General features: G+C 37.8%; 1 protein-coding gene across 4 annotated transcripts in view; it reads right to left on the bottom strand.

Annotated features, from left to right (window-relative positions):
• The window catches only part of TAFA2 (TAFA chemokine like family member 2), a 483,813-nt gene extending 467,207 nt beyond the window's left edge, over positions 1-16,606 (bottom strand). Inside the window, exon 1 of one of the 4 annotated variants that reach the window (XR_005197126.1) lies at positions 14,954-16,606. The gene's annotated coding sequence lies outside the window, so the exon portion shown is untranslated. The remainder of the gene's footprint in view (positions 1-14,953) is intronic. The other 3 variants (XR_001819551.2, XM_037731942.1, XM_017510180.2) reach the window with 3 other exon arrangements.
• Between the last annotated feature and the right edge of the window lie 7,471 nt (positions 16,607-24,077).

Raw genomic sequence — 24,077 nt, forward strand, 5'->3', positions numbered from 1 at the left:
AAGTTGCTGCAAGCTGGGCAAAAATTCAGAAAGAGAACAATAGAGAGAAAGGCGACTTTCTGCGGACACTTTTAAAAGTGAATGAAGTTCTTTTATACACATTATTGTTCCCCAGAGCTCTCTCTTAGGTGTTAAGACATTTCCTGGGAGATATCCGTTCAGAAGGTTTCAGCTGCTACCAGTTCACTACTGACTTCCAAACCTGTATCTTTAAGCCATAATTCTGTTGTGAACTTCAAACCCAAATTTACTGTTACTCACATTTACTCTTGGGTATTCCAAAGGTACCTCAAACTCAAAATGCTTTAAACCAATTATCCTCATCTAGGTGGGCTACAGTTGCTCTGGTGATCTCATTCTATAACCCCCAGCAGTCACTTAAGCCAGGACCCATTATTGACTCTCTTCTCTCCCACTACCACATATTCAGTCTCCAAGGCCAGTTGGTTTCATCCCCTACCTCTAAACTGTCCCTTCTTTTCCTCTTTTCTTCAACCTCTTTTCTTCAGACTTTTGCCAGTTCTCACCAGAATGACTGAATAGCTCTGCAGCTGGTCTCACTGGCTTCCTACTCTGCCCTCCACGGTGTCTATCCCCAATATTCCCACCAAAGCATCTTTCTAAATATCAGAGGAGGGTAAGCCTCAAGAGATACCACAGTTAGGCATAGCAGCTCACACCTGGAATCACAGCACTTTGGGAGGCTGAGGCAAGAGTATCACTTGAGGCCAAGAGTTCAAGACCAGCCTGGGCAACATAACAAGACCCCATCTCCACAAAAAAAGTTTAAAAAATAGCCAGACATGGTGGCACAAGTCTGTAGCCCTAACTTCTTGGAAGGCTGAGGCAGGAGGATCACTTGAGGCCAGGAGGTCAATGATTGTGCTATGATTGTGCCACTGCACTCTAGCCTGAGTAACAGAGCAAGACACAGCATCTAAAAAATAAAATTAAATATAAATAAAGAGAGACACCTTAGGGGGGGCAGTACTTCTGTCAAGAAATATAAAAGGTCACTGTTTATAATTTTTCTTAGAGTGGCCACCATAGCAGACATAAACTAGGAAACAAAGGTTTACTTTGATGTGACAGAAAGAGATGCTATCAAGAACTATGAAGGATCTGATGGTTACCCCTATTTGCAAACTCACAAGTTAGTTTACCATATTTCATAGATCCCGGCAAAAGACATAGCCTCCCAGATTAGAGACAGAGGAGTTTATTATTCATCATACAGCCACAGACTCCCAGATTAGAGACAGAGGAGTTTATTATTCGTCATACAGCAAGCAGCATGAACATCATGTTTAAGTCGGTTCTCTTTCTCCCCAAGACCCACAGGTATGACATGAAATGGATCACAGGCAGATGCTGCATGTGGCATCCCTAGCACTTATGGAACCCAAATCTTCTATGGTGGGCTACAAGAAGTCCTGCCCTTTGCCCTAAGGGGAGAGATTATTTTTATTATTCTGGACGATAAGTAAATCTGCCCTGTGATCCAGAGACAGAAATTATTTTCTAAGGCTAGTCGCTTGTTAAACATCCTTGTAAAGATATTTTGGAACAGAAGAGTAGTGTTCTGAGAGACTTGTGGAGAAACAGGCTTTGAATTCAAAGCTGCCTCTGGCATTCACTATCCGTATGATTTTTACCTTTCTCTATCAGAGTTTCCTTCCCCGAAACTGAGGACCGCACTCGTTTCTAACTCACAGCCATTTTACAATATCAAAAGAAATCACTTCCATAAAAATGTTTTGTAAACAATATGGCACGATTTTAAGTATAGTTATTATTTATGATTCTGGAATGTATTTTGTTGTTTCTTATGGAAATGAAAAAGACAAATTATTTAGAATTTTTTAATTATACAATTAATAAAATACTTATTAAATACCTTATTAAAGGTTAGATTTGGGTGGTACAAGGTGAAGAATATGACATATTTTTCAACCTCAAGACTTTCACATTCTAGGGAGGAACCAGAAAGAAAAGACAATGAACAGAAGCACTACGTGCTTTTATAGAATGTGGAGGAATCTTTACAGAACTTGGACGAATCTAAGTAATCATTAGATCCAACCCTCTCATTTGCCATAAAGAAAACTGGTGATGAAAATGATCAGTAATTTTTTTCTAAGGGCTGACAGCTCTCTGTGGCAGTGTCAGAATTGGAACTCATTATTTTTGACTTTTAGTTTAATAAACAATCTTGACAGACGTTTCTTGGTGCTGAATAGAGGTTTTACAAGACTGAGGCAGGACATTCGGCTTGACTCCATGCATTTTTCTTTCTTCTTCAGTCATAGTTCAGTTCATTGCCACTTCACTTCTTTGTTCCCCAAGAATGTCAATGGATTTATTCTTTTCTAACTTCTTATCTCAAAGATCAAGGATTTTCTCTTTTATATAGAGAAATCTAGGACAAGATTCCCTTCTGACCCTTTTCTCCCTTACTTTTACTCCATCTGGCTCCCTACCTGATAATTCTTCCTTATTATATCCCACAAAATGCTAACCCTGACACCTTCCCTGGCTGCCAGTTATTCAGTCTGCTTTTTTCTCTCAGTTCACTCCGGTCTGCCATACCATCTGCCCAGTGAACTTGATGCAGATTTCATAAAATGCAAAGTGAAGTATTAGCTACAAACCCTGAAGTTCACCTTAAGGACTAGATGTAATCAGCCGCTAGGAAAAGACAGTAAGTAAGGAAAACCATAGCTCACCCAGTTTTCCTAGTAGGGTAATATGGACTCTGCTCCAAGGTAAAATCCACCAATGTGCAGTAAGCTTGATTTCAGTTCCATGTATTGATTTTGAATTCTTTTCAGTGCCTGAATTTTTTTATTAATTTTACATTTGGGATTGCAATGAGGAAGAAGAATAGATATATCATTTTCAATAAGTACCACAGTAGCCATAGCTCAATAATTAGATTGAGTTTAGAGCTTAATTATACAAGTCTGAGTGTTTTGGGACAATACAAGGAAAAATCAAATTCTTTCCATTTAAAGCCTTTCTTGAGAATCACCAAAGAGTCTCAAAATATTATACTTCAAAAACTAAAGACAAGATATTCAAGTGTTTTGAGAAAGTTTCTGAGTGTATAAAAATGCTAATATGAACAGTTATAGTCTTTTAAAATAGATGCAAAGAAAAAAATATTCAACTTTAAATTTTTATGATCTAATAAACTGACCTTTTTTAGGTTTTAGTAAACACATGGGTTTTTTTAATAATCAAATATACTCAAAATTTTTTAATTTTGTGGAATCTTGTATGGTGGCAAGCATTTAAAAGCTTTACTTAACTCAGAAGGATTAAAATAAAATGTATAAATATTTGAGCATATTATCTATACTAAATAGCATTTAGAATTAGAATAGCCAAAAAAAAATTATTATCATTGACACCAGGAACAATGGTATCATGGTCAATAGTGTCCCTCAAGTTAAAAAAAAAAAAGCAAATCCATTCATGATAAATTACAAAAATGGTAATTATGTAGATAAGAATAAATGGCTCTAAATTCCCTAATGAATGAGTCAAGTTACTGACAAGAGCAATCAAAACACATTCCATATGTGATTAACACTTAAATTCAACATTGACAAATAGTATTTAATTTATACAACAATAGAATCTCAAGTGTATGTAGTCTGTAAGTCTCCAAGTTACAATAAATTGTGGAAAGAATGAGAATTTCAGTCAGCATGCTTATTTTATTTTTGTCCTTGACTTTTGCCTAGAATGTTTGTTAATTCGGGTGTAGGTCAGAATTGCCCCCCCCGCAACACACACACACACAATTAGAATAAATGACAATCTTCACAGAATGCTTCCTTAGTCATTGAGGAAACATAACAAAATACACCCTATCAATATGTAACTATGTAACTACTGATCATCTTCCCATTAAGTTTATTAAGCTCCTATTACATGCCAGACACTATGCTAAACACTGGGAATCAATAGAAATGAGATATACATGGGTCTGCCTCACAGAGCTTACAGTCTAACAGATTCAGTAGAATGAGTTGATGTCATTCCTCAGCTATAAGCAAAGCTATTCTATATAGTAGAAACTTGTAAGCACTTAGAAAAAAGGTAATATTTAATAGCATGGCTATTACAAACTATATTAATCATACAACTTGAAAGAAAGCAAATTGCTTCACTCCCTCAGACTGACATGTCTAAATCTAATCTCAGTTTATAATTAATATACCAGTATAAGGAAACATAAGAACTTCCAGAGCATTGATAAAACTGATGACAAAATATTTTACCCAGTAAATTGAGCTTGTGACATGAGGTAGAATACAGTCACACACCTTAGCTATGATACCTTCTGACAATAGCAAAACTGGCTTGGGGGGAAAAAATGCTGCTAATATATGAAGATAAGTTCAAGCTTCCTAAATCATAAAGTATTATGTCTTCAGTCCTAAAGGAATCACTTATGGAAAGTAATTTAAGATTAGCAGGGCAAAATTTACTAAAAAGAAGAGATATTCATTTTGAAATTATAAGCCCAATAAATATACAAGGAAAACCTCATTTTTTTCAAGTCCATCCTCCCCGCTACTCATAGTAGCTACACAAAAAGAGCAAAAACCTAGACATTATGGCCAAAATTTTGACATCTAAGCCCTAAAAGGACTAATAATAAGTCACTATTGAAATTCCAAAAATAACTTGGATAACTAAAATTGACTTTGTATGCTAGAATACATTGATGTATAAGATAATATCTTAGTTATGAAATAAATAAACATATCTTCAAACTGTAGGATATAAACCAAATATGCATTAATATGCGAAAAACAATTTCTTATTTACATTTTGGAGGAAAAGTACGTTCTCTAAATGGAAGGCTAACAAACTAAGCAAAACACAAATCCTGTGCTCAGATGAAACAGCCTATGAGAAAAATGTTTGGAGTTAGAGGCCAGGTTTGGGCTGCTTGCTACATGGAGAAACCTATGAAAAGGGTAAGAGTTGAAGGTTTCCCACCTTTTTGAATGTGTAGAATAAAATTTAGTGGTAAAAACGCTTTCTAAAGCCATGCAACTCAAACCATAGTCCGCGGGCCAACGGTATTCAGCTGGGAGCTTGTTAAAAATGCAGAATCTCAGGCCCTCTTCCAGAACCTTCATTTTAGCAAAATTCCCCTAGGCAATTTGTGCACACATAGAAGTTTAAGAGGCACTAATATAAAGGAATAAGGCATTCTGGGACTATAGCACCTGTTCCAAATATTTGGAATAAATGTAAACCTCTGCATCTACAGTACATCCCTTAAAGCCTCCAAGCTGCCATCAACTTCAAGATGAGTTCCACATCAACTATAAAATGAGTCATTAAGAAAAAATAAAACTACAGGGGCCAACCTAGCCACTCATCATTATCATTAAGCTCCTTCAGATGAGTCCTTTACTATCAACTACCCTGATTTCAGATGTAAATAGGGTTGGAGGATCGGAGTTACACAGGTGACAGAGGGGCCAGCATACACATCTAACTAGCTGTACTCACATACCCCTCTGTCAGCAGTGACACACTCATAGTCCTTAGCCTGTGTCTGGCCTGCAGATATGTCTGTTGACCCATATCGTATTTTAAATTTGAATTTATTGACATTATTTATAATTTTGAAACTTTCACATTTAAAAATCTGCACATCCAAGTTATCTTCTGCAAATCCAAAAATCTGCCACACCAGACCCATATTAGATCTAGCGGTAACATGTTGGAGCCAAGGCTCAGCTGCCACACTTAGATGTCAGCCATAATCTCCACCGCTCCCTGTGGTATCCCCAGGACTATGGCTGAGGCCGAGTGTCAGTTGCTATTTGTCATCTTCCACCTGGTCTGCTTCATTCATTCACATTTCCAACCTGACCCCTATAAGCACTTGAATTTGTGAGCCTTTGTTTTTTTTTTTGGACAGAGTCTTGTTCTGTCACCCAGGCTGGAGCGCAGTGGTGCTATCTCGGCTCACTGCAACCTTTGCCTCCCGGGTTCAAGCAATTCTCCTGTCTCAGCCTCCCAAGTAGCTGGAATTACAGGCACCTGCCACCACACCAGGCCAATTTTTGTATTTTTTTAGTAAAGACAGGATTTCACCATGTTAGCCATGCTGGTCTCAAACTCCTGACTTCAGGTGATCCACTCACCTCAGCCTCCCAAAGTGCTAGGATTAAGAGACTCTAGGACACATCATGTCACTGATCTAAAGTCACTCCTTATGTGAAATTCAGGAAAAGGAGCTACCGTTTGTGTCACCCTCCATTTGAGGATAGACCTTGTGAGATGGAATCAATCCACTGCATTACAAACCTCACCTCAAATATTATGCACTATAATATTTTTCTTCACAATCCATTCCAACTCAGATATTTAACTATTTTAATTATTTCTTTTCAGACCTATTCTTCACAATTATAAATAAGAATGACTAGGAAGAACAGATACAGCACAATACACTGTCGAGCCATTCCTTCAGATTCACTTTCAAAGCTTCAGTATACTAAAATGGTAAACACCATGAGGGCAGATGTCTGTCTTTTTTGTTTACTAAGATAGCCCAGACACCTAGAGAGTGCTTTCTATGGAATGAATGTTTGTTATCTTCCCAAAATTCGTACATTAAAGCCTAAATCTCTAACGTGTTGGTATTTGCAGGTGGGACCTTTGGGAAGTAATTAGATCATAGGAGTGGAGCCCTCATGAATGGGATTATTGTCTTATTATAACAGACATGAGAGAGATGATACCTGTCCCCCGAACCCACCACCACCACATGAGGATCTAGTAAGAAGGTGGGTGTCTACAAGCCAGGAAGATGGCCTTCACCAGATAAATCTGCTGGTGCCTTGATCTTGAACATTCCAGCCTCCAGAACTGTGAGAAATTACTGCATATTGTTTGTTACTCAGTCTGTGGCTTTTTTTGTGGTGTGGTGGTGGTTTTCTTGATATAGGGTCTTGCTCTGTCAGTCAGGCTGGAGTGCAGTGGCACCAACACAGCTCGCTGCAGCCTCAACCTCCCAGGCTCAAGGAAACCTCTTACCTCAGCCTCGCCTGTAACTGAGACTACAGGCGTGTGCCACAATGCCTGGCTGATTTTTGGTTTTGTGTGTGTGTGTGTGTGTGTTTTCTTTTTTTTTTTTTTTTTTGCAGAGAGGAGGTTTCACCACATTGCCCCCGCTGGTCTCAAACTTTTGGGCTCAAGTAATCCACCTGCTTCAGCCCCCCAAGTGTTGGGATTACAGGTGTGAGCCACTACACCTGGTGAATCTGTGGTATTTTTATTGCAGCAGCTCAAACTGACTAAGATGGTGTCCAATAACTACTTATTGAATAAACAAATAGATTTTTCCAAGGATTATAAATTCTCAAAATTCATACATAGATTTTGAATGAATATGTTTAATTATCATATAATATATGAAGATTATTTGCTAGCCTAGCTGATCAAATTTCAGTGACTATGAAAACCATCAGTAGAACAAAGAATGTAACCCTAAAAAGCCTGAGACCCATGACCAATCACAACTTGTTTTACAACAAAACAGCATTATGCAGATAAAGCAAGATTACTAAATTGTAAGATTAAATCTGACTCAATTTTATGTCTGGAGGTCTATGGCCTTTAGTCATCACTGTAATCATCATTATCATCATCATCATCATCTCCATCTTGATCTTACAAAGCTGGAGAACCCAAATAGCAAGCTAATGAATTTTAACCATTCAACAAATGATAGAAGGAGCAAATATATCTTCAACTAGAACAGCATAAATCTTGACCCAATTCTAAATGTTTATTTACAAGCACACCAACCATCTGTCTAAAAGAGGTTTGCAATAATGCCAAACTGCATACATATCTTAGCAGGAAACAACCGTCATGTAACAGATTACTTATCTGTTGAAAAGCATATATGAAGCATTTAAATGCCAGGAACTATCTGCTAGATTTTCCTTGACTTCCTAACTAAAAGGGAAGCTCCTTAAGGTTAAATATGTCACGCTATATTATTGCACTTCCGTGCCATGATACTTAGTGGGTCTGAACACATGGAAAAAAATACATTTTTTTTTGAGGCAGGGTCTCACTCTGTCACCCAGGCTGAAGTGCACTGGCATAATCACAGCTCATTCACTGCAGCCTCAACCTCCCAGGCTCAAGTGATCCTCTCACCTCTTAGCCTCCCGAGTAGCTGGGACTAGAGGCACACACCACCATGCCTGGATTTTTTTTTTTTGTAAAGGTAAGGTTTATTATGTTGTCCAGATGGTCTTGAATTCCTGGGCTCACATGATTCCCTCACCTTAGCTTCCCAAGGTGCTGGGATTACAGGCATGAGCCACCATGCCTGGTTGAAAAAACATATTTTTAATTGTCTTGAAAATTCCACCAAAGAAATATGTTGCTGAGAAACTGAGGCACAGAGAAATAAAGTGGTTTTCTTGTGGTCACATGGTTATTTATTGTTAGAGCTACAAAAGCATCTCCAGAGCTCTCGCCACTGCACCACATTGGTTTTATAATAGTCAATTTCAAAATTTATCTGCTAACCTAAATAGCAAGCTATTGAATTTTAACCACTCAACAACTGATTCAAGGAGCAAATATATCTTTAACTAGAAAAGTATAAATTTTTGTCCAATTCTGAATGTATATTTATAAGCATACCAGTCATCAGTCTAATAGGGGTTTGCAATAATGTTTAAATACATACCTATCTTAGCAGGAAACAACTTCCTTTAACAGTCATTAGGTTTAGTTCAAGAACTAAACTTTCAAAAATTAGATTAAGTTTTCTTCCTTTAAGTTTTCCAAAATGGGGCCTCTGTTTTGTGGAGGATGAGATTTCAGTGCCCTCTCATTCTCCCCTTGGCCTTTGAATTGCTTCACTGAAATGTGGATCATCTACCCTCTTTCTCTTTCTATGCTGTAAAAAGCAACTAAAGTTAGAGCTATTTCACTCAATTTGACTCAACTTTCCAAAGAAAATAACAAACAGAAGTAAGACCAGGTCCCAGCTACTGCCTTATCTCATAGCCATTTCTAAGAAATCTTCTGAGCACTCCAGCACCAACAAATTTGAGGATGCCATTCACCATACAACTATAACAAGGTAAACTAAACTAAGAAAACAATGGTAACAGTAACCATGTTTCCTACTGTAAATAAAATAGTACCAGTCAGTATCTCTGTGAATTTAGAACTGTCTGTAAGCTAATAAAAATAAAAACATAAGTGTAAATGCTGTTTTTCTCAAACAATATAAATGGCCTTTTCTAAATTATTGATTGAGCTGAGAAGTCACAAATTCATTCCATCAATACAGAACGCTCTACTGTTTAAGTACACCAAGTTGTAGGGTCCTGGAAGGCCTAACTTCTCAAAGAATTTATTTTAACAAAGTCTCTGTGTTCTATCACTAGGTGGAAGTTTACTATTAAAATTCCTATGACCACATAACCCTTTTAAAACCATGGCAGAATTTTCAGATGTAGACAATAATTTTAAATGATCAGCTTTTTGCACCAGAAAGAATCTGTCTCCTCATAGCCCAGGACATTCTGGTTTGAAAACTTTAATTCCAAAGCACAAATACACCTTTACAAAAATCTTCTCTTCTAGTGCCCACTATAATTTATTTTTATAGACTTGTTTATAAAGAGCTGCATAAGAAAGCCAAAGTGTTTTTCTGTATTATTAAACTCAACAGAAAGTTCCACGTGCAGCTACAGGAGGCCATAAGTAATTAATACTGAAAATTGAAAGGTTTAGAAGCTTTGTATGACCTTTAAAGGGCAACACAGTTGCCCATTCACATGCGTGCAATTATGTAGTGACTAGTTCATAGCAGCAAATATATATATATGTGTATGTGTCTGTGTGTGTGTGTGTGTGTGTGTGTGTGTATATATATTTAGTAAAACATACTTTGCATTCATCAAAAACTACTTTGAGCTTCCCAGGCTTCATGTGGAGAGTTAGCTTTACATAGCATAGGAGACTTGTTTAGCTGGTTGTCTTAATTTTGTCAAAGCACTAAATTCAGCCTATCACCATAATTGCTGGAATGCAACATTATCACATTATTGAATCTCTCTGTAAAGAGTTTCCAAAATCTACTGCATAAAGCTATAGTATAAAAGAAGCAATATAAATATAAATTTAATTGAATGACTATGTTTGTACTATTGCTGTGGAAAGGGAGATGTAGCTTTGCTAACTAGCCATTCAGGGGAAATCATAAAACAATTACAGCTACTATGGAGTAACTTAGGAGATTGAAGGAAGTGATTAAAAGGACTTTGTCTAATATAAACATATAAGCTCTGATTCCTTAGTTATATATCTCATCCTCCACATGAACCACTGAACAAAATGGAATATTCTTCTTATAGCCCATATATTTACTTTTCATTTGATTTCCAAGTGAACTAGAAACCTTATGTTTTCCAATGGCAATACCAATCAATTGCCCAAGTATTTCACTGACTAGCTTGCCTAATATTACAGCACAGGATAAAATCCAACATATCCATGTGGTATACACATTAGAAACAGGTGGATTTTGGAAAACTAACATAAATTTGGAGTATAATATCAATATATTTTTGGCAATTTTGTAGATATCATTTTAAATGAGAATAGTATACTCCAACGTAATGCACAGTTTGTGCTTTGACTATGGAGGTGTCTGTTCAATAAAAACAGCACACAGATATATTCAGCATCTAAAATGTGTCAAAATCCCAGTTGTAGTGTCAATAAACACACGCCAAAGTGTCTCCACACTGAGGGCAAAATGATTTTTTTTTTTGTATTTGTAGCCTAGTAAATAAAAGTATCTCCAAAAGAAAAAGCCGTGAGAAAAATAAAATGTATTAACAGTAAAACTGAGTTATAAATGACCTTGTCGTACTATGGCTATAGTTGTACTGCAGGTCAAATCATGGAAAACAGTGGAAAAGCTACGCACCTAAAAATGCAGACATTCTACAAAGTTGTTCTGATCACCCTGGTTTTCAATGACACCCATCTAAGATACTGGTTTTACGTAACCTAAAATACTGATTACATAAAACCAGTATCTTAGATGGGTGCCATTGAAAGCACATGTATGTATGTATGTATGTATGTGCATATATGTATAGATACAGAGATTATATAGTTGGATATTTCAGAGAAATATATTTAAATATTTTCATGTTCCAATAAATCTAACTTACCCTTTTAAAATTTCTGTAAGATTAAGTAGAAGACAAGAGTTGTTTATTTAATTGACAATGACACTGCACTGAATGAATCACTGCACTGAATGAACAAAATCAGACCTTCTAAAAATTACCCAATAAGTCAGTGGCCAATGACAATTAAAAAACAGAAATTAACTTCTAGGTCCCTGTTTGCTAGGCTTACCTGTCAATCTCCTGTTTCAGATTGTGCTCTGAACCTAAAGTAAAACTGTTTTTCTAAAAAGACTAATGATAACTCAGTGCGAAATTATTTCTTCTCTTCAATGGAATAATTAAAATAGTTCAGTATGCTCAAAGTAGTTCAAAATAAAGTTAACCAAAGAATTTTTAAACAAAATGGCAAATTCACCATATCACATGGCATTACAAAATCAGTGGTCCAAAAGCAAGATATCGCATGTGAAATTTTGTGGGAGCATGTGGCCAGATATTAGGCTGATGCAGCTGGTTTCACCTTCACATCCAGCAGCAGGCTGTGTTAATGCATTTCTTCTCTTTGTTTTGATGGAGCCCTACTAATAACAGGTTGATGAATTACATTTGTAAATGTCAGACACAGATCAAAGGGGACGACGGGTTGGATGATTATTTTACCACAAGTTGTGATTTTTCACCAAGAAAACAAAACTGTATTGCACAGTAAAGTTCCTTATTTTTACTTGAATCTTCAATGAACAAAACAGCTGCAGAAAAATGTGACTTAATGAGGCATCCCTAATAAAATACTGCAGAAGTAAAAGCAGGGGCACTGAACTGTTTGTACTCTGGTTGTTTCATCTTTTCAAATATATTAGAAATAACTGATGACACTTTCAAACATTCCTTGTTTGAGACATGCATTAGAGAGTTCATCAGTAAATGTTCATCAGTTTGCAGTGATTGCTGAACTTGGGCGCAGTCTCACAGTACCTTTTCTTAGGGACCAAGATAAGAAATGACTAAGAAATCCTGAAGATACACATCTTACCCTTCGTGTATACATTAATCCATAACTTGCAATTAGTGATAAATCAACATTAAATGTATATTTTAACACAAAAATGCATTTTTAAATGGTCATGAAAATACTATATTGAAGACTTTGGATCCAAGACTACTAATATTTTTGATAAGATATAAAATAATTTTTAAATTTTTTCCACCAGCCCCTAAATTTTATCATTTTATAAATTTTTAAATAGGAAAACTGGCCGTATCTAAAAACAGATCTCTTAACAGCCATGTCATCACATTTTAAAACTTGGTGGTTAGCAAATACCATATTGCCATCGCTAAGCAATATGTATCTATTTTGACACAAATCCATAGGCATATCAATGAATGTTCATTCTCCAATTTGTCATTGTTAAAATAGCTAATATTTTTCCAATGCAATATCACACATACTTAGAAGTCTTAAATCCCCTCTAGCAGAACCTGTACCATTATATAGGCATTTGCTTTCGTGTCAAAAATTTTGGACTCATCTTTAAGAGACACATATCATAGCACTCTACATAAATATAAATTCAGCAACCTAAACTACTAAATTTTTTAAAGGCAAGAAAAGAATCAAGATTTTAACATCAAAAAAAATGCCTAATCTGAATAAAACAACACACTAAAGCTATTTGCCTCTTGAAAGACTCCCTGTGCCTAAGTATTCAGTTGGCAGTGACGTTGACCTCACAGACTTTTACTATCTAAAAATAATACAACCCAACGTTTTTATTGAAAATTAGGAAAATGAAAATAAAATAAGCTCCAATGTGGTAACTGATGGCCTTTAAGTGCCTACCGGTGGCTTTAAAAATTAAGATTCTAAAAGGAAAGGTCAACTCAAACAATTGACTCAGGATAAGATCCAGAACAAAATTAAGTAAGGAAAGAGATTAAAATGTCTGATCTTGTATTTGAAATATAGTATGTTAGGTGCCAATTTTGATATTGCAAATGATTAATCATCTGAGAGTACAAACACAAACATGGAAAGTCTGGGGTAAATACAAATAATCTTAATGCTCTGATTTTTAAAGCTTTAGAAGTGTTTTCAGTCTCCTTTCCTAGTTATTTTGGTTTAGAACTTTACGAAAAAATCTTAAATTAATTGCTCATTTGTCTTAACTTATATTGCCTAATAAAGCAGTTTGAGAGTGTTGATAACTGAATGTTGATGTTTAAAGCAATCTAGTTGAGAAGACAAGAACCAGATAATTATGATCCAATCAATAGTCATTGAAATTCATTCTGTCCTGAGTGAAAGACCCTCCTACACTAAGTACTTTGGGGACACTTCAGAGTAAAAGTTGCATACGGGTTTGCTTTTTTGTGGTTTTTAAGGTTTGGTTTTTTCTTTTGGTTTTTTTTTTTTTTTTTTTTTTTTTTTTTTTTTTTTTTTTTTTTTTTTTTTTTTTTTTTTTTTTTTTTTTTTTTCCTCCAGGAACCATTCTGTAAAATACAAGAGGGGATTTCACACTCACAAAACGAGGATTTTTTTCCTCTCTCTCTCTTATTGCCATAAGCCAAACACCCAGCAAAGGTGAAGAGAGACTAGCTGGTGTAGTAACATTACAACACATTCGATTCCAAACGTTTCAGGCAATTGTTTAACACTCGGTCAGGACCTGGAATACTCAATTGGGAAGCCTCGCGTCCACCGGAAGGCTCTGCGAGCGTCTATGGTTCGTCCTTTTCAGACTGGGTAACTCAACCTGCAGTTCTTGGAGAAATAGGGCAACGGATCTCAAACTTTCCTTTGCAAAGGCAGTTTCTGGAAATAACACGTTCCCCATTGATAAGTGAAGATCAGTAGCCTAAAGAAAACCCTTCTTGGTAGGCACCTGACCTTTTAGAATTGAAGGCGGAAGGGATGGCAAAGCAGTTAGGAGAAAACCAGTGTACTACTAGCAAGATCTGGGAGACATCTACCCGGAAAGAAATGAAAAACCATTAGTTTCCTGAAGTCATTCTTATTCTGAACGCTCTTCATCAGAGGATCGTTTACTAAAGCTCCCTTGTAGTAGCCTTTTATAAAAGCTTTATTTCATTCAGTAAGAAAGCTCCCCATCCCAAATCCAAATAAACCTTACATAGATGAGGATCGGGAAATTGTCAGCTTGGTTCTTTATGAAAATAGTTAGCTGTGGAGAAATCAATAGTCTCATTGAAACACCCACCTTCTGCAAACAGGCCTGAGAATTAACTAATCAGAAGTGGACAAAAAGTAGGGATTTCAGAAAGATGGCCTGACACATCCCATTGATCTTCCCTCGAACGAGACCCCCAACTCCTTATTAAGAGTCCAAAATGGTTACTGGCCGGGATGGGTCTGGGTGAGGAATCCAATTAAAACCCACTTCAATCCTCGACCTGGTCTTTTGCTGTATTAGAAGAAATGGGGCAGAGACGGAGGCACCGCTCCATGGAGCTTCCTCTCGTGCTCCGATCCCCTCTCGGCGCCCCTCTTCTCCGCCCTACCCTGCCTGACTGCCCTCGAGGGAGACGCCGGCCGAAGGACCCGCATCTGCCCTCACCTCTCGCCTTTCCCGGGCGATCCCCCTACAGCCCCCGACCCCCCGAGAAAGGGGAGGGGAGACGTGTGCCCACAGGAGCTTCCGGGACCGCGGTCCTGCAGTTGCCTCTCCAGTCCCCAGCGCTGGCCGGCGACCCGAGGCGCGGCTCGCACCTACCTGCAGCCCCGCTTCCCCGTGGCGGCAACACCTAGCGATGCTCCTGCAGGTTTTGCGGGCCAGCGCCAGCCTTATCGCTCTCGCATCGCTTCCAAGATGCCAATCCGCCGTCACCATCCAGGGGCATAGGGAACCGAAGTCTGGTGCTGTGTGCTCGTGGACGGCGGCGTATGAGTGAGTGTGGCCCTGAGCGTGCAAGTGTGCGCGCGCGTGTATGGATGTGTTTCCTCCTCCGATGGCAAGTAGGACTCAGGAATCTCTTGACATCCGAACTGGAATCCCCCTAAAGCGGGTGAAGGTGAGCCTGATCCTTCTCCCCCCTTCTTTATTCCACAGTATCAAAGTAATCAAAAGATTTCTTTACTGAGGAAAAGCCAACGTCCCGCAGCCCTTGGCAGCGCCCGCGGTCGCCCGCTGTCCTCGCCGGATGCGCGCTGTGCGCTCAGCTCCCTGGACTGCAAGAATCAAGGCGGTCTTGTAGCAATTACCGCTCTTGTTCCATCTCTGATTTGTTTGCTTTTAACGCCTAGTAAAGACTTTTCCTCTCCCCTCACGTCGTCTCTCCCTCTCACACACACACACACTCACACATCCTCTGTTCCCTCTCTCTTGCCCTCCCTCTTGTTCTCTAGGGAAAGGCAATTGGACGGAATGATTCACCTTCAGGAAAGCAGCCTCGGCCACGCACTTCTCGAGTTCCCCGGTTCTCGCAGGTACCGGGGCTCCAGCGTGGCGGAGTTGCTGGGAGGCTCGGGACAGGAAGGAGAGGCTCTGAGCTCGGCCAAAGTCCCCCCGCCAGACGCTCGCGTTCCTCGGTGCAGGTGCCCCTGTGCCCACTGCTCGCAAATAGGTCCCCGCTGGTGCCCTCGCGGAGACTTTGCTCCTTCCACTGGAGTCCACTTAGCAGCAACTCCTGGCCAGCTTCAGCCCCTCAATCCCGCCTCGAAGTGCTGAGGGCAGAGCCCCGCGCAGCCCACCCGCTGCCCTTCTAGGCATCGTGGGCTGGAAGGAAGGGAAACCCGCCGATGTCCCCCTGGCAGCAGTGCCCTGGCACCGTCACCAACGAGAAAGTGCGAGTTGCCACATCCAACACGAGCGAGCAGGTATCGCCTGTGTCACTTCGCTAAAGGCGGTAGGGGAGAAAGAAAGGAGCGGGGGGAGGAGGCCGAGGAAAAAAATCCAGATTTCCAGAGGAGAAAGAAGCCGTTTAGCAAGCAAAGCCTCCTCTTCGAGTCCCACCCCAGGCGCTGTACTGTCAAAAGACACTGATGCTAATCTTTTAGAAAGTCGCCATAAAGGGCAGAGCCCCCTCCACTCTAGAACCCTATTCCAGCCAGCCCGGCTGTCCAGGGAATACAGAGTGACTTGGCTCCCCCGTATAGTGCAGAGAGAATGCAGGAGGAGAATAGGTCCTGAGACTCCAGGTTGAGTTAAGCAGTAAAATGGGATGGGAGGACCAAGCGACGTTGCCTCCCTTCTCTCTCCCAACAGCCAGTTCTGTGAGCCCCAGCAACTGCCGCTGAGAGCAAACAACGGTCCTGCAGAAAAAGAACGAGACAGTAAAAGATGCGGAGGCAATTCGTATAAAAGCTGGACTATGTCTCCCTCTAGAGGGACAATCGGGTTAGAACGCTTTACTAGATGTAACAGACCAATTTCTCTCTATAAAGAAAAAGAAAACAGCATTTGGTTTCAGATAATTTGCATTTTTACAAATTAGAACTTCTCAAGGATTTAGAGGGAGGATTTTTACTGCAGCCCTGTTAAGCAAAGCCCTTGCTAAAGAAACGTCGTGATATTCATGACAATGGAAGGTCGTGGCCTTACACGTTTGGTCAAATTGGGTGTTGGTTTAAGCACTGTCTTCAAAGGCTCACTTCGATCATATTTGGAGATGACCAAAATCTTAATCTAGTGATTAGAAGACTATTCAAAAGTAAATAAACAGTAAGAATTAATTCAGAAAAAGAAAATCTGAAACAAAGAAAGGGAATGCTGACCTAGGAAATCTTACAAGGAGGGAGAAGTCAAGAATCTGGTTTTGGAGCCAGTTTTCATACCTCTTTCTCAACTAGACCAATAATTGTCACGATAGGTAAATTCCTTCTGGCTCTAAAAATCTGTGCTTTTATATATCTGTGATTCACTGAAACCACTGGACAAATTAGGTATCACATGCTCTCTTTACCAGTTAAAAAATAAACATAATACTACCTACATATTTACAAAGAAATATGGAATATATGCTTCACTTAGCTATTTTATCTTAACATGCTTAGTAAATCAACCATATTTTGTGGTCATTTTTATAAAAGGTAGCTCCACCAATTTTATAAGATTTGTTACTTCAGTCAGAGTCAAGCTAGTCCCATCTGTAACCTTAATATTTAGATTTTTGTGAACTTACCACTTGAATTGGGGATTTGCTTTCAGAATGTTTCGGTATGTTCAAAAATTATAAAATATGTATTAAAGTTATTATTAAACATCATCCATTCATTCATTCTGAATTTTTGGAGCAGTTCTATTTTAACTTGATAATCTAACTTAGCATAGGCATAAAGAAAGAAAAAAATGTATTTTTTTAAATAACTGAGACTAGTTGAAATCATTTAAAACAAAGCACCAAAACTAAGGCAAGTTTTACCCTTGCAACTAACTAATTGTTCTCTGGCAGATTTGAGTTGGTCTAGGAGTACATGGTAATCATTTGTTTCCAAGGAACTGTCAGATAGTCTCTTTCAAAAGATTTATGCCATGCGATTAAATATTTCATTCCACTTACATGGTAACTTATATCCAGGAAAGCAACGTTTATATTTTAAAACACCTGGCACTGTTTCACTGCAAATCTTACAGTAATTTTCTGTCTGCTGTGTTAAATAGTGGGATGAAATCCAAGCAGGAATGACATTGGAAATTTGGACTCTGTACTAGAAAGAAGCCACAAAATTACCTTAGAACACTGGCTTTTTGTGCACGCGTGCGCACACACACACCCAAAACATAAAGCATACATTATAATCTTTCTAGCTTCCAAGTCATTAACTTTTTGTGGTTGTAGAGGAATCTATAGTTTTGTCATATTGTTAAAACTTTATTTTCATTGTTTAAGTGTGGGACATTTTCAGCCTTATTTTTCTAACTAAACCCACTGTGTTTTTACAAACATATGAAAAAGTTAGTAAAGAGAACAGATAAATAAGTTAATTATGAAACATAACAAAATTGCTTTTCCAGTGTCATATGATGCCGAAATTTTATAATAACCTGTGTGTGTGCTTTTTATGAATAATTCCCAATAATTTTTAGATCAAGATATTCCTATTTCCAGCATCTCCTAAACAAAACAAAAGCTTTTGCATTCTCTTTGAAAGGAACAAAATATATTCTCCTAGTTTAACAGAAATTTTGTGTTGATACTTCTTACCTTCTACAGGAATACCTCAAAAATGTTGCTGGTTTGGTTCCAAACCACCACAAATATTGCAATAAAGTGAGTCACACAATTTTTTTGATTTCTCAATGTATATGAAAGTTATGTTTACACCATACTGAGGTCCATTAGGTATGCAATAGCACTTTGTCTTAAAATATATATATATACCTTACCTTGAAAATGGTTTAATGCTTTTTTAAAAATAAAAAGTGTAATGATCATCTGAGCCTTCAGCAACTCCTAATCTTTTTGCTGGTGGAGAGTCTTGCTTCAGTGTTGAGGGCAGCTCATGGATCAGGGTAGTAGTTGCTGAAGGTTGGAATTGGTGTGACAATTGCTTAAAATAAGGCAATAATGAAGTTTGCTGTCAGTTGAATCTTCTTTTCACAAAACATTTCTCTGTACCATGGAATGCTGCGTGATAGGATTTTATCCATAGTAGAATTTTTGTCAAAATTAAGTTAGTCCTCTCAACTCTGCCACTGCTTTATCAGTCAGATTTACAAAATATTCTAAATTCTTCGTTGTCATTTCAGCAATATTCAGAGCATCTTGTCCAGGAGTATATTCCATCTCAAAAAACAAACAAACAAAAAAAAACTACTGTTTTTACCCATCCACAGAAGCAACTCTTCTAGCATCTAGAACGGTGAATCCTCTCCAGGCGCTTTTCAATTTACTTTGCCCAGATCCATCAGAGGAATCATTATGTTTGACAGATGTAGCCTTACAAAATGTATTTCTTAAATAAGAAGACTTGAAAGCGAAAATTACTCCTTGACCTATGGGCTGCAGAACAGATATTATCAACCTTCTTGTATATCTTCATCAGAGCTGTTGGATGACCAGATGTATTGACAATAAACAGTAATATTTTGAAAGGAATCTTTTTGTGGAGCCAGTAGCTCTCAACAGTAGGCTTAAAATATTTAATATGCTATAAACAAATATGCTAATATCAGATTTTCTTTTCCCATTTCTAAAACACAGGCAGAGTAGATTTGTTATAATTCTTAAGGAACATATAATTTTCAGAATAGTAAATGAGCATTGGCTCCAACTTAAAGTCACCAGCTACGTTTTACTCTAACAAGAGAGTCATCCTGTCCTTTGAAGCTTCAAAGCCAGGCACTGACTTCTCTCTAGCTGGGAAAGTCCCAGATGTCATCCTCTTCCAATATAAAGATGTTTCACTTACATTGAAAATCTGTTGTTTAGTGTATCCACCTGCATCAATGATTTGGCTAGATCTTCAAGACAACTTTCTGCAGCTTCTGCATAAGCACTTGCTGCTTCACCTTGTACTGGTGTATTATGGAGACAGCTTCTTTCTTTAAATCTCATGAACCAAACTCTGCTAGTTTCAAATTTCTCTTCTGAAGATTCATCACCTCTCTCTCAGCCTTTACAGAATTGAATAGAGTTCATTTGCTCTGGATTGGACTCTGGCTAACAGGAATGTTGTGGCTGGTTTGATCTTCTCTCTAGACCACCAAAGCTTTCTCCATGTCAGCAATAAGACTTTTGCTTTCTTATCATTTGTGTGTTCAGTGGAGTAGCACTTTTCATTTCTTTCTTGAACTTTTCCTTTGCATTCACATCTTGGCTAGCAGATTGGCTCAAGAGGCCTAGTTCTCGGCTTTTGACATGCCTTCCTCATTAAGCTGAATCATTTCTAGCTTTTGATTTAAAGTGAGAGACATGAGACTGCTCCTTTCACTTGAACACTTACAGACCACTGTAGGGTTATTAACTGGCCTAATTTCAATATTAGGTCAGGGAATAGGGAGACCCCAGGAGAGAGAGGTAGTTGGGAGAACAGCCAGTTGGTGAAACAGTCAGAACCACACATTTATTAACTAAATTTGCCATCTTACATGCACACAGTTCATTGCAACCTAAGACAATTATAATAGTAACATCAAAGACCCGTGATCATAGACCACCATAACAGATACAAGAATAATGAAAAAGTCTGAAATATTGTGAGAATTACCAAAATCTAACACACAGACATGAAGTGGGCACATGCTGCTGAAAAAATGGCACTGAGAAACTTGTTTAACACAGGATTACCACAAACCTTAAATTTGTAAAAATAAAATATTAACAACAAATAAAAGCAATATCTGCAATGTGCAGTAAAGGAGGGGTCTCCAATCCCCAGGGACTGGTACCCTCCCTGTTAGTAACTCAGCCTCACAGCAGGGGTGAGCTGTGGGCAAATGAGCATCACTGCCTGAGCTCCATCTCTTGTCAGATTAGCGGCGGCATTCGATTCTCATAGGAGCCTGAACCCTATTGTAAACTGGACATGCAAGGAATCTAGATTGTGTGCTCCTTACAAGAATCTAATGCCTGATGATCTGAGGTGGAACAGTTTCATCCTGAAACCATTCCCCACCAACTGTCTATTGAAAAAAATGTCTTCCATGAAACCGGTCCCTGGTGCTGAAAAGGTTGGGGACCACTGCAATAAAGTGAGGCACAACAAGCTGAGGAATAGCCATATTTATTTAAATTGCCATCCTCCTCAACTCTAAGCAGTAAAAAATCATTTCTTTAAATGCTGAACTTAACTGGATTATAACTCTATTGTAGCTTTCCATGTTCTGCTCAATAAAATATCACTTTGGTGTACTTCAGGCTTTTTCTTTTTTGCCTTTTATAGAAAACTATTGAAGTATAATTGACACACAATTAACTGTATATATTTAAAGTGTACAATTTGATGAGTTTTGACGTATAGGCATATCTATGAAACCACCAGTCAAAATACCAAATGTTTCCATTCCCCCAAAAGTTACCTCATGCCCATTTATAATCTATAGCTTCTTCCACTCCAGTCTCCAGCCTCCACTGACCTAGTTTCTTGTTTTCACTTTCCAGTTTATATAAATTGAATCATATTTTATGTGTCCTTTTCTGTCAGGCGTCTTTCCATTGCCATAATTATTTTCAGATCATCTGTGTTGTTGTACATAGCAATAGGTCATTCTTTTTTTACTTCCAAGTAGTATATCACATTATAGATATACCACAATTTATTTAACCATTCACCCCTTAATGAACATTTGGGTTACTTCTAGTTTGGGGATATTAAAAATAAAGCTGCTAGGAACATTTGTGAAGAGGGCTTGGATGAATCTATGTTTTCATTGCTCTTGGGTTACTACCTAGAAATGAAATGGCTGGATCATATGGTAGGGTATGTTTAACTTAAAAAAAAAAAATCCGAAGTGTCTGTGCCATTTTGTATTCACATCGCTGTGGTGGAAAGCTTCTGAAGCACTACAAGTTTTCTGCCAGAAGCTTTGTATGTTATCCAAACTCCTTACCTCAAATCCCCACAGCATCTCATAAAGCAGATAATATAAACTCATTTAACACATGAACAAACGTGAGACACTTTACCTGTTACTAAGTATTGGAGCTGAGATTCAAACCAGATCTATCTGAAGACAGAGCAGTCACTGATCTTTGCTTGGCTTGGTTTTGTTTTTGTTTTCCCAGCCTCCTCTCTTTTTGCCTCCAACACCACTAGTAAAACATGTGATCTCCTATATCACAAAGAGATCAAATTCATTTGGATCTGGATATGGAAAAGGCTTTAGCCAGAGAACCTGAGTTCATTCGTAAGAATAGAGAGATGAGATTAGTGGGCAAGACACAATAAGGAAAAAAATTAGCTCTGGCTCCCTCAGTGTTCTGTAAGATATGGTATTATAACAATTAAATAAAAACGTATGAGTTCTAGTTCATAGTTCATAGCTTGTAGGAGTGCTGCCTACAAGCTATTCATCCCCATTTGTCTCCTCTTATTTTATTTGATGCTAACCAAGTTATTTCTATCTTATGCAATAATGTCTCTCTCATTTATCTTTTAAGTGTTTTTTAAAAACATTTACAGAATATTTTCATGTAATCAGGTGAACAGAAAGAAGCACAGAATTCATTCTGCATAACCCAAGGTTACATGCATGTTATTAACTTATACTATCCCCCTCCCCTAGCATGGTACCTAACACACAATAAATACTCCATAAATACTTTGTGGCCAAAAATCAGAAAACCAAACAGGCCAACTGAGTAGACACACGCCATGGAGATAAGTCAAGAAGACCGTCTCACAAAGTGATGTGAAAAACAACTGAGGCAGGAAAACTGTCCTACGTGTAGTAGACAAATACAACAAACCACCCCAAAACTTAGTGACTTAAAGAGGAAACATTTATTTAGCTCACATTTCTGTGGTCTCAGTTGGGGCTTACTCATGTGTCTGCAATCAACCGGCAGTGTATTGCCTCAGTCATTATCTGACAATTGGCTAACTGTAAGCTCAAGTATTGGAGATAAGTAGGCCATATGCCTTTTTATTTTATTTTACTTTAAGTTCCTGGATACATGTGCAAGACATGTATGTTTTGTTACATAGGTAAACATATACCATTGTGCTTTGCTGCACCTATCAACCCATCACCTGGGTTTCAAGCCCAGCATACATTACTTTTTATTCTGATACTCTCTCTCCATACCCCACCAACCCTATCAGGCCCCAGTGTGTGTTGTTCCCCTCCCTGTGTTCATGCGTTCACATTGTTCAGTTCCCACTTATAAGTGAGAACATGTGGTGTTTGGTATTCTCTTCCTGCATTAGTTTGCCAAGGATAAGGGCTTCAAGCTCTATCCATTTCCCTGCAAAAGACATAATCTCATTCCTTTTTACAGCTACATAGTATTCAATGGTGTAATATTATGTAAAAAAAAATATATATATATATAACATTTTACATAATGTTATATATATATTATATATATACATAATGTTATATACGTTAACATATTATATATATATAACATAATGTTTTATATATATATATATATATATATATATATAACATTTTCTTTATCCAGTCTATCATTGGTGGGAGTTTGTGTTGATTCCGTATCTTTACTATTGTGAATAGTGTTGCAATGAACATACATGTGCATGTATCTTTATAATAGAATGATTGATGCTTCTTTGGGTAATACCCAGTAATGGGATTGCTGGTATTTCTTGTTCTAGATCTCCCAGGAACTGCCACACTGTCTTCCACAATGGTTAAACTAATTTACACTCCCACCAACAGTGTAAAAGCATTTCTATTTCTTCACATCCTCTCCAGCATCTGTTGTCTCCTGATTTTTTAATAATCGCCATTCTAACTGTTGTTTCTTGCTTTTAAGTAATTGCTATTCTGATTGGTGTGAGATGATATCTCATTGTGGTGTTAATTTGCATTTCTCTAACTAGCAGTGATGTTGAGCTTTTTTCATATGCTTGTTAGTTGTATATATGTGTTCCTGTCCTTCGCCCACTTTTTAATAAGGTTGTTTGTTTTTTTCTTGTAAGTTTGTTTAAGTTCCTTGTAGTGTCTGGATATTAGATCTTTGTCAGATGGATAGACTGCAAAAATTTTCTCTCATTCTGCAGGTTGTCTGTTCACTCTGAAGATAGTTTCCATTACTGTACAGAGCTCCTAGGTTTAATTAGATCCCATTTGTCAATTTTTGCTTTTATTGCGATTGCTTTTGATGTTTTCATCATGAAATCTTTCTCCAAGCCTATGTACTAAATGGTATTGCTTAGATTTTCTTCTAGAGTTTTAATTTTTTTGGATTTTTTTTTTTTTTTTTTTTTTT

Source organism: Cebus imitator, unplaced genomic scaffold, assembly GCF_001604975.1.
Source record: "Cebus imitator isolate Cc_AM_T3 unplaced genomic scaffold, Cebus_imitator-1.0 Scaffold433, whole genome shotgun sequence".
NCBI classification, from domain to species: Eukaryota; Metazoa; Chordata; class Mammalia; order Primates; family Cebidae; genus Cebus; species Cebus imitator.